We start from the raw sequence: 14,525 nt of genomic DNA on the forward strand, positions 1-14,525 counted from the left end.
TGACTTTTTGACATTAGTAAAATAACAAAAAACAAAATCCGCAAAATAAATACAAACAATGCACTACGACGAGCGTGCAACAAATGAACCATTCTACCAACTCAACCGGATTACAACCACCCGCACAAGTGCTCTCACCGCAGTTTAATCTGAAACGATTTGAAAGTTTCGTTTAGAATTAAGTGAGGGCCAACCAGCGACGTACTTTATGCATAGAACTATAGGTAAGCAGCAACAAGGCGAACCATTACTCAACCACAAAAAAAAGAAACGCAACAAAAAAATTTACAAAATATTTCAAAAACTTCTAATCCACCAGCAAAAGTAAAATTTCATTGCATGCTTTTCTTTTTTGCATTGGAAGAAGCAACAAAATGAAACCTAAATTCTCCAGCCCATTTGCAAATGCCCTATAATGATCTCACTCTGAACTCCCCACAGAGTTTGTGGCTGCGCGGTCAAGCGTTTCAGCTGTCAGCGCCGCAGGGTTGCCTTTAGAATGACGGCCGCCCAGCTTGAGTTTATGACATAACATAATTTTGTGGTCACCGTGCAGAGACAAAGCCTTTAAAGTGGGTGGTGGGAGGTGAAAATTGTGATAAAAGCGCGGTGCCGTACTCTCTGTCGGAAATCACAGCAACCACAAATCTTAATTGTTTTACTTCCCGTAGTCACTTAAATTGTCCATTGAGTCGTGAAATAATTTATTACTTCGGTGAATTGACATCACCTCGCAAATATACTGGAGCATATGTATGTATGTATGTATATATGTCTAGGGAACTTCGTTTATTTGTTTGTACTATACATTTCGTTGCTTTAACGTTCCTCAGTGGTTATACAGGTTTGGCATGCAACAGTATTTAAATATTTTTATCGAAACATTTGTAACTTTTGGACAATGGCAATTCCACGCTGCTTAGTGACAGCGAGCATCAGTTACAAAATTTACTGTTCTTAGGCTTTTTATTAGTCGTAATCTCTCTAGATATCAAGTGAATTGTTCCAGAGAAATGTGGCAGTGGAAAATCCAGAGATAATTTTTTAAGTGTTGTAACAAAAAAGCTGTACATTGGGGGAAAGTTGTTGGTTTCACTTCATTCGAAAAATAAGTTCCGGCTCGATATTAGATTACTATCAAGATAATCGAATACTTCCTCAAAGTAATAAATATGATTTATACAGTTATATTACTCATTCTCTTCTATGTACTACAGGTTCAATAGATGTTGTCAGCAGAGAAGAAATATTGAGGGTAAATTAAAAATATATGTACACAGAAAACCCTTATACTATAAACAGATAAGTAGGGGTGTTTAAAAACACTGTAATTTTCTTCTTCTTTATTGGCGTAGACAGCGCTTACGCGGTTATAGCCGAGTTTACATGAGCGCGCTAGTCGTTCTTCCGTTTCACTGTTTGGCGCTAAATGGAAATTCAAAGTATAATCAGGTCCCACTCCACCTAGTCGTTCCAACTGAGTGGAGGTTTTCCTCTTCCTCTGCTTCTCTCTTCAGTTATTGCGTCGCATACTCTCAGAGCTGGAGTGTTTTCATCCATTCGGACGACATGACCTAGCCAGCGCAGTCGCTGTCTCTTAACTCGTTGAACTAGGTCAATGTCGTCATATATTTCGTACAGCTCATCGTTCCATCAACTGCTGACAACCTTTCTCTCAAAAACTCGAGATACTCATCAAATGTTGTCATCGTCCATGCCTCTGCACTATATAGCAGGATGATGACTGTATTGTATAATCTGGTCTTAGTTCGTCGAAATAGGACTTTACTTCTCACTTGCCTACTCAGTCCGTAGTAGCGCCTGTTGGCAAGAGTTATTCTGCGTTGAATTTCGAAGCTGACATTATTGTTTGTGTTATAATGCTGGTTCTAAGTTAGACGAAATTATCTACAACTTCAAAGTTATGACTGTCAACAGTGACGTGAGAGCTCAAGTCGCGAGTGCGACGAAAGTTTGTTTGAGGACACTAGGCATTTCGTCTTGCCCTCGTTCACTGCCAGACCCATTTCCTTCGCTTCTTTGTCCAACCTGGAGAAAGCAGAACTAACGGTACGGTTGTTATAGCCAGCAGATTGTACCTTCTCTTTTCAGCTTCGCAGCTGGAATTATTTTCTCCAACAGCAGATTGAAGAAGGTGTGACTCATTGTCAGAATCCTCGTTTGCTATAGAACGGCGGGGGGAGGTCCGGACGGCGGTTTTGGTATTGCTCAACTTCAGTTTATTTCAGACATAGTGGCATAAAGTCAGCTCCTTTTCGTGCTGTCAAAAGCAGCTTTGAAATCGACGAAGAGGTGGTGTGTGTGGATCCTCTTTTCACCGATATTTTCCAAGATTTTTGTGAATATCTGGTCAGTTGTTGATATTTCACGTCTAAAGCCACACTGCTAAGGTGCAATAAGATTCTGTATGGAGGTCTTCAGTCCTTCACACACCACGCACGATATAACCTAATATGCGATGTTTAGAAGGCTTATCCCACGGTAGTTGACGCAGATTGTGGGTTCTGCCTTTATTGTGGATTGGGCGGTGCACTCTTAAGTTCGAATCGTTGGACATGCTTTCGTGTGACCATATTCTATAAAAAAGCTGATGCTCCTTATCAGTTCTTCGCCGCCGTATAGCTCGGCCGGCAATCCATCGACCTTGTCTTGCTTGTCTCCATCACTATTCCGAACTACTCCGTTCTCAAATAATTATGTGTATGAATTAAAATTTTTATTAATTCTGCGAATATTTTAGTTGCTCGCTTTCTGTATTGCTCCCAAAATTGCTCACCAGGAGCACAAGACCTCACATCCAGCTGCCATTTCCTCTCCATAAAATTCTTAGCTTTATAGTTCCTGAAGTTCTTCACCAGTGCCAGTGTTCTCCGGCGATAGTTATGATCTAAATCGTAATTTTGTTGTTATTTTTTATTTCACTGCTTTTAGGAAACATAAAGCAGCAGTTTTTCGCAACGTTTCCATTTTCTGACATTTTACGAGTAGTTTGGGAATTGAAATAAAAAAATAATTCGCAAAGATGGCTTAACGTGGAAAATGTCATTAAAACGGCTACTGGTACGAACAAAATAATTTGCAGTAAACTGCACAAAAAAGAGCGAAACCGAAGTCGTAAAATTGAAGCTAGCGCGAGCAGCATCGATACTACTCATGTGTACACGCTCATTACGTAAGCGTGTATAGTAAAACGATTGCCACATTACTGCGTCGGTTTTACGATAAAGCAAAATTGCAAGACAATGAAGCGTAGTTTGCCACGGGCTTAAATCTATGGTATATGTGATACCATACATGTAAATAATAAACAACGTTAAGCGCAGTTGTTGTAACTTTAGTCAAATAGCTTAACGTTTTCCATAAATTCGTTGTAATTTTCATCACTTCTTTCATTAAGTATGGATGTCAGAAAATATCGAAAACGGAACATAAGGTTCCACATTTGCAATATTCCTATCTACGTTGACATTTGACCGTCTTCGAATCATTATTTTGAACTCCACAACTTAAGACTAAACACATAGGGACACCATGAAGAATAAAGTCAAAAACTATTGGAATAAGTAAGGAATTTATACTCTTGCAACTAGCAAGCATCAAAGCCAGGGAAATACTTACAGGCGTAAAATCAATCACATAAAGTAAAGTCAGCGGGATGTTCGAAAATCCTAATATTAGTTATATAGAGGCTAGGCCAAGTTTTCGCTTGAATTTATCTATTTTAAACACAAAGATACACTGTTATAATAAAACACGCTCTCTTATTTTCATTTGGATAACTCACATATTGGCTGATATATGCGGTAAAAAGTCATAAGGAAGTTCGAAAATCTTTATATTAGTTATATGGCTACTAAGGGAAGTATTGGCCCGATTCAGTCCATTTTTGATATACAGACGTACCATTATAAGAGAAAGATTATCCCTTAATTTCAGTTATATACATATATCACACATTGACCGACTTTTTCGATCAAAAGTCAAATATTCGGTATATAGGGGCTTGAACAGTTTTTATTAGATTTTAACAGTTTTTGGTCGTAAGGTGGCACACACGAAGACATTATTCGTGCAAAGTTGTATCCCGTTATAATAATTCCTTTTTGATATGTGTATTGGAAACTAAACGGATCAAGTGGAATTTAAAATTGTGTTATATGGGAAGTAGGCGTGGTTGTAGTCCGATTTCGTCCATTTTCACACCGATGATAGAAGTTCGTACTCAGCAAATTTGGTTGTTGTAGCTTAAGTAGTTTAGGAGATATCTACATTAAATTTGTTAGAGGGCGTACCCACGCCCACTTTTTTTTTTTAATTTTGCCCACAGATGCCCCTTGCTAGTGCGATCCTCTGTATTAAATTACAGTTTTATATCTTACTTTGGTGCTTAGTTATAGCACTTTATAGGTTTTCGGTTAATGGCGATTTGTGGGCGTGGCAGTGTTCCGATTACGGCCATCTACGAACTCGAAATTTTTTTTGTACTAAGGAACTTACACACCATGTTTCATCGAGATATCTCAATTGTTGCTTAAGTTACAGCTTGCTCGGGCGAACGGACGGACGGACAGACAGACAGTCAACCGGTTTTCAACTTTTCTCATCATCCTGATAATTTATATATATATATAACCCTATATCTATCTCGTTTAGTTTTAGGTGATACGTGAAACTATAATACTCTAGCAACTGGTTTCAAGAGTATAAAAATACCTGCAAACTCACACATCTTTTAAATTTTAGTAAATATGAAATAATCTATTGAAACTAAATAGTGAAAAATTGGGCTATTGAAATACAAAATTCTTCAAATTCCATACTATTACTATACTTTATGAAAAGTGTACAATTGTATTTCCCTTTAGAAAGTAACTTTGACTCAGCCTCGACTGCAGCAATTCGAATAATAAAACTACCTACTCTGACAGGGCTTTTATTCTTCATATTTCGGCCCAATTCACTTTTTTTCCTCATTTGCCTCAAAAACTAGAAATTTATACTACAACTGTAGAGAATATTTTTTTGTAAACAGGGATTTCTGATATGTATGTATGCTCGGTAGAAAATTTACAAAGAATATCAGTGATTCGTTTATATTTTCGATTACCCGAAAGATGTAACACAATTATGCCAACGATTTTTCCAGTCCTCGAAACACTTTCCATAAGCACTTTTTTAGATGGCTTCAGCGAATTTTGTTTTATCTCTTCGATCACCTGAAAACGGGCTCCACGGAGCCAAATCTGTTGAATACGGTGGTTGATCGATGATATTCATTGCGGTCACAATCCTATTATTTTTGAAAATCAGCTTTATTTGGACGAGTCGAGCAAGAACGCGTTTCATACCCAAAATATCCACCAAACTCATTCGAACGGACTCGCGAGAGATGCCGAGCTCTCTTGCCATCTTTCTAACCCTTTTTTTTAATATTTTCATCAGTTGAAGAGGTCGATGGTCGCCAAGAACGAGGCGTCTTAGCTTTCATAACGATTCCGCACACGAAATTTTATTAGAAATACAAAATTTAAACAAATTCTTTATCTGATATTTTTATCCATTGTAAAAATCGCAACGCACTACTGAGGTAAACAAACTGAGACACAGATCGCGCTCATACTTGGCATAGTAATTAAGGACAGTCTTACCGACTTAATGAAATACATTTTTTTGAAATATCGTTTACCTGGGGAATTTAATTACAATTTCCAGGTGCTTTTTTGTCTCAAGTATAACAATTAGCTGATTTCGATTCGCCAAACATTCAAACCGATTTGTATGCAGCACTCGAAATGCAACATAGCGCTAACATGTACTCTGACGCCTTCTTTAATGTAATTGTGTTCCGCTTCTCCATTCTTCTTTTCGCGCCAATGTTTTTTTTTAGTTTTCCGAAAACGACGAAAACATGATGGTAATTTCATAAGAAAACCTGTAGAAACTCTATCCTAATTGACAAAAAATTGGGAAAGTCATTTTCGGAAGGTTCTATTGAGACGGGTTTTCCGCAGCAAAATCATTTGGTTATTAATTGGTGCCACGTCCGGACTATAAGGTGGTTCCTCCCAACTAAGGTCGCTGGCGTTGCCCAAATGGAACACTATTTCTCTACTCAAAAACGTACAAAACTGACCGCTTTTGGACGATTTCTAGCTTCAGTCAGACCAATTGTTGAGGTACGGGTCCAAATTAAGAATTTGGACTTACTGGAGTAGACAATTACAGCAAACACTAAGCAGAATAGCCCACACATAGCCCTCATGATCCGTTTCAGAAACAGTTTGATTTTGTTATGATTTGTTGTTTTAAGCTTCTTTGTGCATACAGCCTTATTTAAATGGTTGAAAATGGTTTTTTGATTTACCGATATTTTCGAGACTATTATTTTGGCCGTTCAGAGCAGAGTGCATCTTTTACTTCAAAGTTATAGGACCGAAATCAAAGAAACCAAAATTCTTCGTGATTGGTGTTAAAGTCCTAAAGACTACTAAACCTAATAATATGAAATGTGTCCTCTCTAACATTTTTTTACAATTTTTGGGACCACTGAAAATATTTATTTTGTTTTATGAATGAATCTGTAGAAGTTAGATGATTCATGACACAAAGAGATTATTGAGATATTCGTTCCAACATTTTAGGCAAAAAAAGCTCAGTTGTGATTTTATTGCATATACCATGTGTGAGTATAAAAGTGTCCTCCTCTAATCATATCACAAATGATGAATTTTTTCACTTTTGTTGAGCATTCCAATGACCACTTTAGAGCAACTTACAAACATACATAAATACTCAACCATAAATAAGTGGCAACTGAATCCGGGACATGTGTAACACTTATCCAGCGTCTAAGTAACCGCGCGCTCACGCTTTATTCGCATTGTATGTGGATAAAGTCATTTGTTTTGTCAACAAAACGCTCGCCAAGCACACTTTTGTTCCCAAATTCAGTTCGACACGCAGAAGGTCGCCATAAACGTGGAGTCAAACCTAGTGGTCAGACAGTCAAGGCTGTTGGTGTCGCCTATTGTGTCCACATAAAAGAGCCAGCGCCAATAGATGGGGTTGACGCGCACAAATCGAGGAGTACGCTCTCAAACACAGGCAACTGTGTGCGACATTAAGCGAAATTCCATTGAATTGTCATCATGCAGGGACACACGCATACACATGCATATTTGTGTATGTATGTCGTACCTACATTAACGTTTTAGTAACTAAAACGGACTTTCAATCTGATGCCTTAATGCACACACATACTCACACATATATACTCACCTACACACATATGCATGTATTGCAGGTATGTGCGCTTGCGTATAGCTGTAAGTTAGTGCAAACAGCTGCAACTGCTTCACACCTTATTGCCCGCTGATTTATGGGATATTTCGTACATGAAGTGCTTAGGTTACGAGTTGAATTGAGTTGAGTTCCAACTCGTAAAACTTATTTAATATTTTAGGTGCAAGTTGACGCCAACACTACGTCAATGGCAAAACGGACAGCTTTGCCACCTATTAGAGGTGTTAGTTTGTGCGTGTGTGTGTACATTGGTTGGCTCCGTGTCGCAACTCAAAGTCTCACATGTCTTTTTTCGTATTTTATTACATTTTTATTTTGATTTTGATCCGACATTGGCTTACGCGACTATTTCACGCCATTTTGGATTCACGCGCAAGTCACTCACACACACACACCTCAATGCAAACTTGTATGAACTTATGTGAACTACTTGTAAGTTTATATCCACTTTTCTCACCATGACCATTCACTGCCGGAGCAGCTGAGGCGTAAATAGAAATATTCGGCTTTAACAAATGATCCGTAGCCCAAAACACGTGTTTAAGTTTAAGCAGAAAGCAACGCCCGTACAGAAAAGGTCCACTATGCCGTAACCAAATATGCTACAATAGGGTGAGCTAAAAACTAAACTATTGAATTCAGGGGTAAAATTAACTGAGAAAAAAACATAACTGCAATGAAAAATTGTGATTATATAATATATATATATTTTTTTTGGAATATTTTCTGTCAGAATCGGCAATGAAAAAAGATTCGAAAATTATGTATTTTTATGCCTTCAACTAGTCTGTCTGTATGTACGAGAACTATTCTCTCAGTGTTTGAGCTATTCATCTTTTTTTCGTATGTACTTTTCTCCTCAAGAAACTGCTTATTTGCTGAAACCGTCGATATCGGACTTATATAACTTATTGCTGTCATACAAACTGAACAATCAAAATTAAGTTCTTTTATGGTAAACATTTTTATTTAACAAGATATGTTCACGAAATTCGGCATGGCTTATTCTCTAAGCCACCATCATAATCTCCAAAAATTTTTTTCAAATCGGACCTCTTTAACTTATTGCTGCCATACAAACTGAACGATCAAAATCAAGTCCTTGTATGGAAAACTTTTTCATTTGGGGAGATGTCTTCGCGAAATATTGACTATTGTTATGGCAACACTATAATCTCCGAAAAAATTTTTCAGATCAGACAACTATAACATATACATATGTAGCTGTCATACAAACTAAACGAAAAAAATGAAGTCCTGGTATGGAAAACTTTTTCATTTGACGAGATATCTTCACGAAATTTGACATACAAAATTGTTTACAACACTATAATCTCCGAAAAAAATTTTCATATTGGACAACTATATGTAACATATAGTCAACGTTTTTTTTTTTTGTTTTAATTATTTATAAGTAAAACACTAAATGCTTCCGAACCTCTTTCAAAATAAAAATTAAAATTTTTCGTTGTATGAATATTTTTTTCTATATATAGGTGCATTTTTATACATAAATTCGTTATCAATATTTTTGGCTCACCCTAATGCACAGGGTTTGCTTTAGTAGTCGCTGGCAGAAGAAAATGTGCTAATGAAAATTCATGTCCATGCTCTTTGGTTATGACGCACTTACAATCGCCTACGTTTATGCCCGACAAACAAAACAATATCATAAATACCAAAAATATCTACAAACATTCATACATACATAAATATCGAAATACTTAGTATAGCAAACGGTGTGTGTATTTGTTTTTGAAATGTTTTTAGTCACAACTACAATAATATGAATATTGTAAGTTATTTTGCAAACATAACCTCTAACACACCTCAGGCCAAAGAAGTCATCTCATACATATTCGTTTACATACTGACATATATTCACTTGCCAAACATACACATACTTAAAGAAAACGTAAAAATAAAATATAAAATTATAACAGGGAACAAAGGCATTTGCTCAAGCTGCTGTGCAAGTCAGCAGTAAATATAGTTCAGTGGCCGTAAAAGCAATCAAATGCGCGGCAGGAGCTTTTATATTACTTATGTGCGCTTATACGCATAACCATCCCACATACATTCACATGTACATATGTACTGCCGACACAGTCCTTTTCAGACACACTTGACTTACCTCGCAAAATAACGCTTGAATGCTTCGTAGTTAAACTTTGTATGTGGTTACTAGTAAAACCTTAAATAGGTCTAACATATGTTTACACATATTGTAAATTGTAAATATATTTAAATGTGTGCTAACATTAATATGCATGAGGGTACTTGGTTGCTTTTTATACACGCACGACACCCTCGTATATTTTTGAATGGCACAAATTAGAGAAAGTCATAATTTAAGTAGTTTGAAATTGAAGAGCAGCATAAGCGAAATAACGAATTCCTAAAAGCAGTTGGACGAATATTTTCGTGCGAAAAATTTCAATAAATTAATTAGCAAGACTTTCTACAAAAATGTATGCAAAGGAATAGTGGTCTGAAATATTTTTGATTAAAGAGAAACTATTAATTTTATTATTATTTACATTAAAATTATAACATTATATTACATACATATAAGTAGAATTTGATTATTGTATAATATAAAATATTTTAAAATTATATTTTTGTAAAAAAAACGAAATATTTCTACGATATTTTTCCGAAAAATTTCTCCAAAATTTCTACGCCGTTTTTTTTAACGTTTTTTTTCGTCTACCGCATCGTTTTTACTACTCTAAAAGTTCTACTTCCCTCCAAAGGCCACCAGTGCAGAAAGAAGTTCGACACAAAAGAACTATGAATACCCCGCCAAATATATTATATATATTTTTTATTTTCTTCAAATCTTTGAAATCGTTTTCATATAAAATTTATGACATATGGCCAACCGACTCTCCACGCCACTTGGCAACTGTATTCTGCGTCACTAAACATATATCCAACAGATCTCTCTTCAATTTTCCGACCATTCGTGAGCTCATCTAACATATTAGGAAACTTAATCAAAAATTTGTATATATTATTCCAAGAAATATAAGTCAAAGCAACTCTTTACATGATTTTTTCAGATCATGACTGTTGCTGTGCTTTGTCTTCATAATTCGCTTGAGGACTTTACTGTGCGAATAAATTTGCTCATTATTGCATTGTATAAGAATGAATGTATGCCTACTTTTAAGGGTTTACATTGGTTTTCTCGGGTAAAAAACAGCATTTTTTCAAAATGTTTTTCTTATATAAAATATTTTATAACAATTCTTTATTGTTAGAAACATACATTAACAATTAACAAAGAAATTTTGCTATTTTTGGAAAAAAATATTTTAAACGCTGCCATTGCGACGACATTTCCGGTGACCCCTCGGTAAAAACAGTCGACCGCGATTGGCAGGATAACTCTTTGCATGATCAGCTAAAGTGAAAAAATACATGTTTAAGTTAAAGAATTAACTTAGAACTTGGACGAAAGAAAAACTGAAAATTGAATTTTTTTTGAAAAACTGAAATTCCATTGAATTTTTGAAATATTTTTTTTCGCCCAAGCCTTTAAGATTTGCATCTCAAAGACCTGTGTAAAAAAAGATCGAAGAATTTCCAACGACTACAAAAACACAATGAAAAAATTTTAAAGACGCGACATTTTTTTTTCCGAAATAATTGTAATGGAAAAAAGTGGAAATAAAGATAATAAAAATTTTAAATTTTCTTAAACTCGGTATCCTTTTGCTTGGCCTTCTGTACCTTTACCGAATCACTTTTAATGCCTTCAAGCGTCTCATAGTGCTTTTCGTCAAGTATCAGTTTCGAAAGTTGAAAAGAGTCACAGAGTCTCAATCTAGCGAATACGGTGGCTGAGCGATATCTATGTTTAGTGTTTGGCCAAAAATTCAATGACAATGATACAAGAATTCCTTAACGTATACGCCTGAGAGTTGTCAAGTATTAATCCTTATTAGCCGTTTAACACTTTGGAATGAATTCGTGGGGAAACACACCTTGGTAATTAAAATAATGATTGATTTTGATTTTTGACCGACTTTGGCGTGGTCTTTTCGGCTCATTTTTGAGCATCATTGTCTAGATAGTCTCGTCACAAGTAATTACATATATTTTGCGAACCCTACTCGATGTCATTTTGGACAACCTCCGTACCAAAAACATTAGCCAGACATCAAAATTTTGAGATCCTCTGCTATCTCAAATACAAAATTTCAAACAAACTGAAGCTTTTGTGTTTACTTTTTTCATGTTAAAAATCGCCGCACAAACTTTTCGTATCGTAAAAAACAGCTGACAGACAATCATAAAAAAACGACGTACCAAAAAAAAATTATCATTTCCGTTTATGTTCGCACTTTAAATTGACCAATCCGAGTTGTATTTGATCAGATGATGGAATATTCCCAAAAATGTTTGGTAGAATTATGTACTATCCTTCGCCAAGATCGCCTTTAAAAATCACGGAATTTCGACTGAGGTGGTAATTGTGGCTGCTTCTCGATAGTTAATGGAGGAGACTGCCGTAGAGGCTTCAAAAAGTTGATTTTTTCAAGGATTTTTTTTGGGAAGGAAAGAAATAATTGATTAAAGCGGAAAGGGTTTATAGTTATAAATTTAAACATCATCCGAAAATATTTGGATACGAAATCTTTGATATTCTGCCTTTGGTAAGCAATTGCCCGATGCATCTCGCATGTGCATTTGTCGTACGGCGGGCAGGATGCAGGCCGCAATTTCTATCGGAAACAAAAAATATCAAAGAGATTCGTATTTGTTAATAACTTATCTTCTAGTTAAACTAAGAAAATTCCAAAAAAAAGTGTAAAATTCTACATTTTTTTTTAAAATTGAAAAAAAGTTTGTTTTGACCAAAAAAATTTTACTTTGTGTTGTTTAAAAGTATGTTCAAACTTGGCTTTTCCTGGTTTTTTTTTAGTTTAAATATTTAATGCCAAACATAATAAACTTTGCGCCAATCCCATACGACGTTTAGTTTTTTTTTCTATCCTGCCCGCCAATTAAGAAAAATCGTAAAAATGAAAAACAGAGAAATCGCGCGTCAAAGTTTTCGCTTTCTGTCCAAGCGCTCATATATCTGCTAGATGCTCGGTCACTATTTCCCTTCTAGCCTCGACGATATTTCGAATTTCCATCCATAACTTTAGGGATATTCTTATATAATTTTTAAAGAGATTTAAGCAAAAAAAAAAACAATCGATTTTTTGAAGCTTCTAAAGCAGGCTGCTCCCTTAATGGAGAACTTCGGACTGCATATGTTATATGAACATGCGTCTGATAAAAGGGCATCGTATTTTCGAAGTTGACTTTAAACTTTTAAAGGAATTCCTTTTAGAAAAACATTAATCTTAAACTAGAGGCAGTCATTCATTATTCAGTATAAGCGCCATGTAAGCGTCACTTAATATAACTTACAACTAAAATTACTTCATTTCAGTTCTCATAAAAGATTAGTAAATTCACCTCAAAGTCAGGGTAAATATTTAACTTCAGACTTAATTTCAATATTTTTTTTACTCACAACCCAAATCAGATTTCATTTCGATTACCTCTCACAGCTTACAAATGTTACTTTCGAACGAATTAATATGAAAAGCAGAGCTATCAATTTCCCGGTAAAAACTTTCTTTACCATTTCAATTCACCAAACCTACTGAATGGAGGACCAACGAGAAAAAGCTTTGAAGGCAAAGCAAGTTTTTATTTTTCCATTTCTTTTATCTTAAAGTCAGCCATGGCATTGCACTCTCGACGCTCACGTGCTCAACATATGTGTGAGTACGTACTTACATATGCGTGTGTGTAGTCGGCGGCGAGTGTTTGCGTTTCCATTCAACCATCGGTGGCCGTAAAACGGATACGAATTTGAAAAGGTTTTGTCGGCGACGCCGATGACGACAACGACGGCGGTGCTTCAATGGAAATGTAAATATCCTGTTCAATTTCCTTCAGCAGCCAGTTAACACAGACAACAATTCAAAACGCTTGTGAGCGTCACGTCGCTTTTGCAATTGCTGCTGTTTTGCCACAAGCATCAGATGTGCTAACACACACACACACACATATGTACACACATGCCTATTTACATTTCATATATGACGGCAAAACTTGGTTTTTGGCTGGCATATGGGTGCAGTGACGAACAAGGTTGACATGGTGAGCATACCTAACGGCATTAGTGCAACCAAAACTCACAGCTGCTCACCGTTACATACTATATATAGATATGCACATATGAACCATTCTCATTTCCCTTTTTACTTAGCTGAAGCAGCATGGCGCTTGCTGGCGAAACATAATGCCCAAAATGGTGACATTCTCCTGCGGAGCAAAACAGCTAATTTCGATTTGGTTCTGGACTATTATTAGTCTGAGCTCTAGTTTTGTTTTGAAGTAGCTTTGGGTTTCTTACTTTGTAAGGGCTTATTTAGCTCTGTTAGTCCGCCGCTCTTGTCCTCGTTTATGATACAGAAATTGATGGGTTGATATAGATTTCTTTCGAAGGTATGACGTTTGCTAAAATGATCCGATATAGGTCAAATACACACCGTTTTTCGATAAATTCTTGCCATTTTGAAGCTAATTTCATAAATTCACTCTTAAAGAAACCCGGGTATCTGTTGTATCAGTGAATTTTCGTCTCTTTTGAGACGAACTTTTTATCATCAAAACCATTTGCTGTTGACAGGAACGGTTAATAATTACTTGGTGCCAGATCAAGACTATAAGGTGGGGGGATAAGAACCACCTATTCAAGCTCTCGGAGCTTTTGGCGAGTCACTATCGTTTTATGTGGCCTGGCGTTTTTCTGATGGACAACAATACCTCTCTTTTTGGTGAAAGCTGGCCAATTTCTGAGCGATTGCTTACATTCAGAGGTTCAATTGTGGGATGTATAGGTGTGAATTAAGAGTTTCACCGTATGAGCGCAACTCATAGTAAATAAACTCCTGTCAACCCTACCAAACATATGGCAGAATCTTCCTGTTCATCAATCCTAGCGCTGGAATGGATAAATTACCTTTTACCAAATCTATTATTTGCTAAAAAGTTGCCTACACTTTTGAGTATATTTTAAGATATACCCCAGGTTTTTTCCAGTTTACCTTTAAAATAGGGCAATCATCTTTCTGCCGCTCTTATTTATGCCATCTGCCAAAGGAGCTCAGTTCTAAGTTGACAAATTT

The 14,525-nt window shown here is 36.1% G+C and overlaps 1 protein-coding gene across 4 annotated transcripts in view; it reads left to right on the forward strand.

The window, feature by feature from the left end:
- Positions 1–14,525, forward strand: part of LOC126758870 (glutamate receptor ionotropic, NMDA 2B) — a 198,293-nt gene that overhangs the window by 129,269 nt on the left and 54,499 nt on the right. The window lies entirely within an intron of this gene.

Source organism: Bactrocera neohumeralis, chromosome 5 (assembly GCF_024586455.1).
Source record: "Bactrocera neohumeralis isolate Rockhampton chromosome 5, APGP_CSIRO_Bneo_wtdbg2-racon-allhic-juicebox.fasta_v2, whole genome shotgun sequence".
NCBI lineage: Eukaryota > Metazoa > Arthropoda > Insecta > Diptera > Tephritidae > Bactrocera > Bactrocera neohumeralis.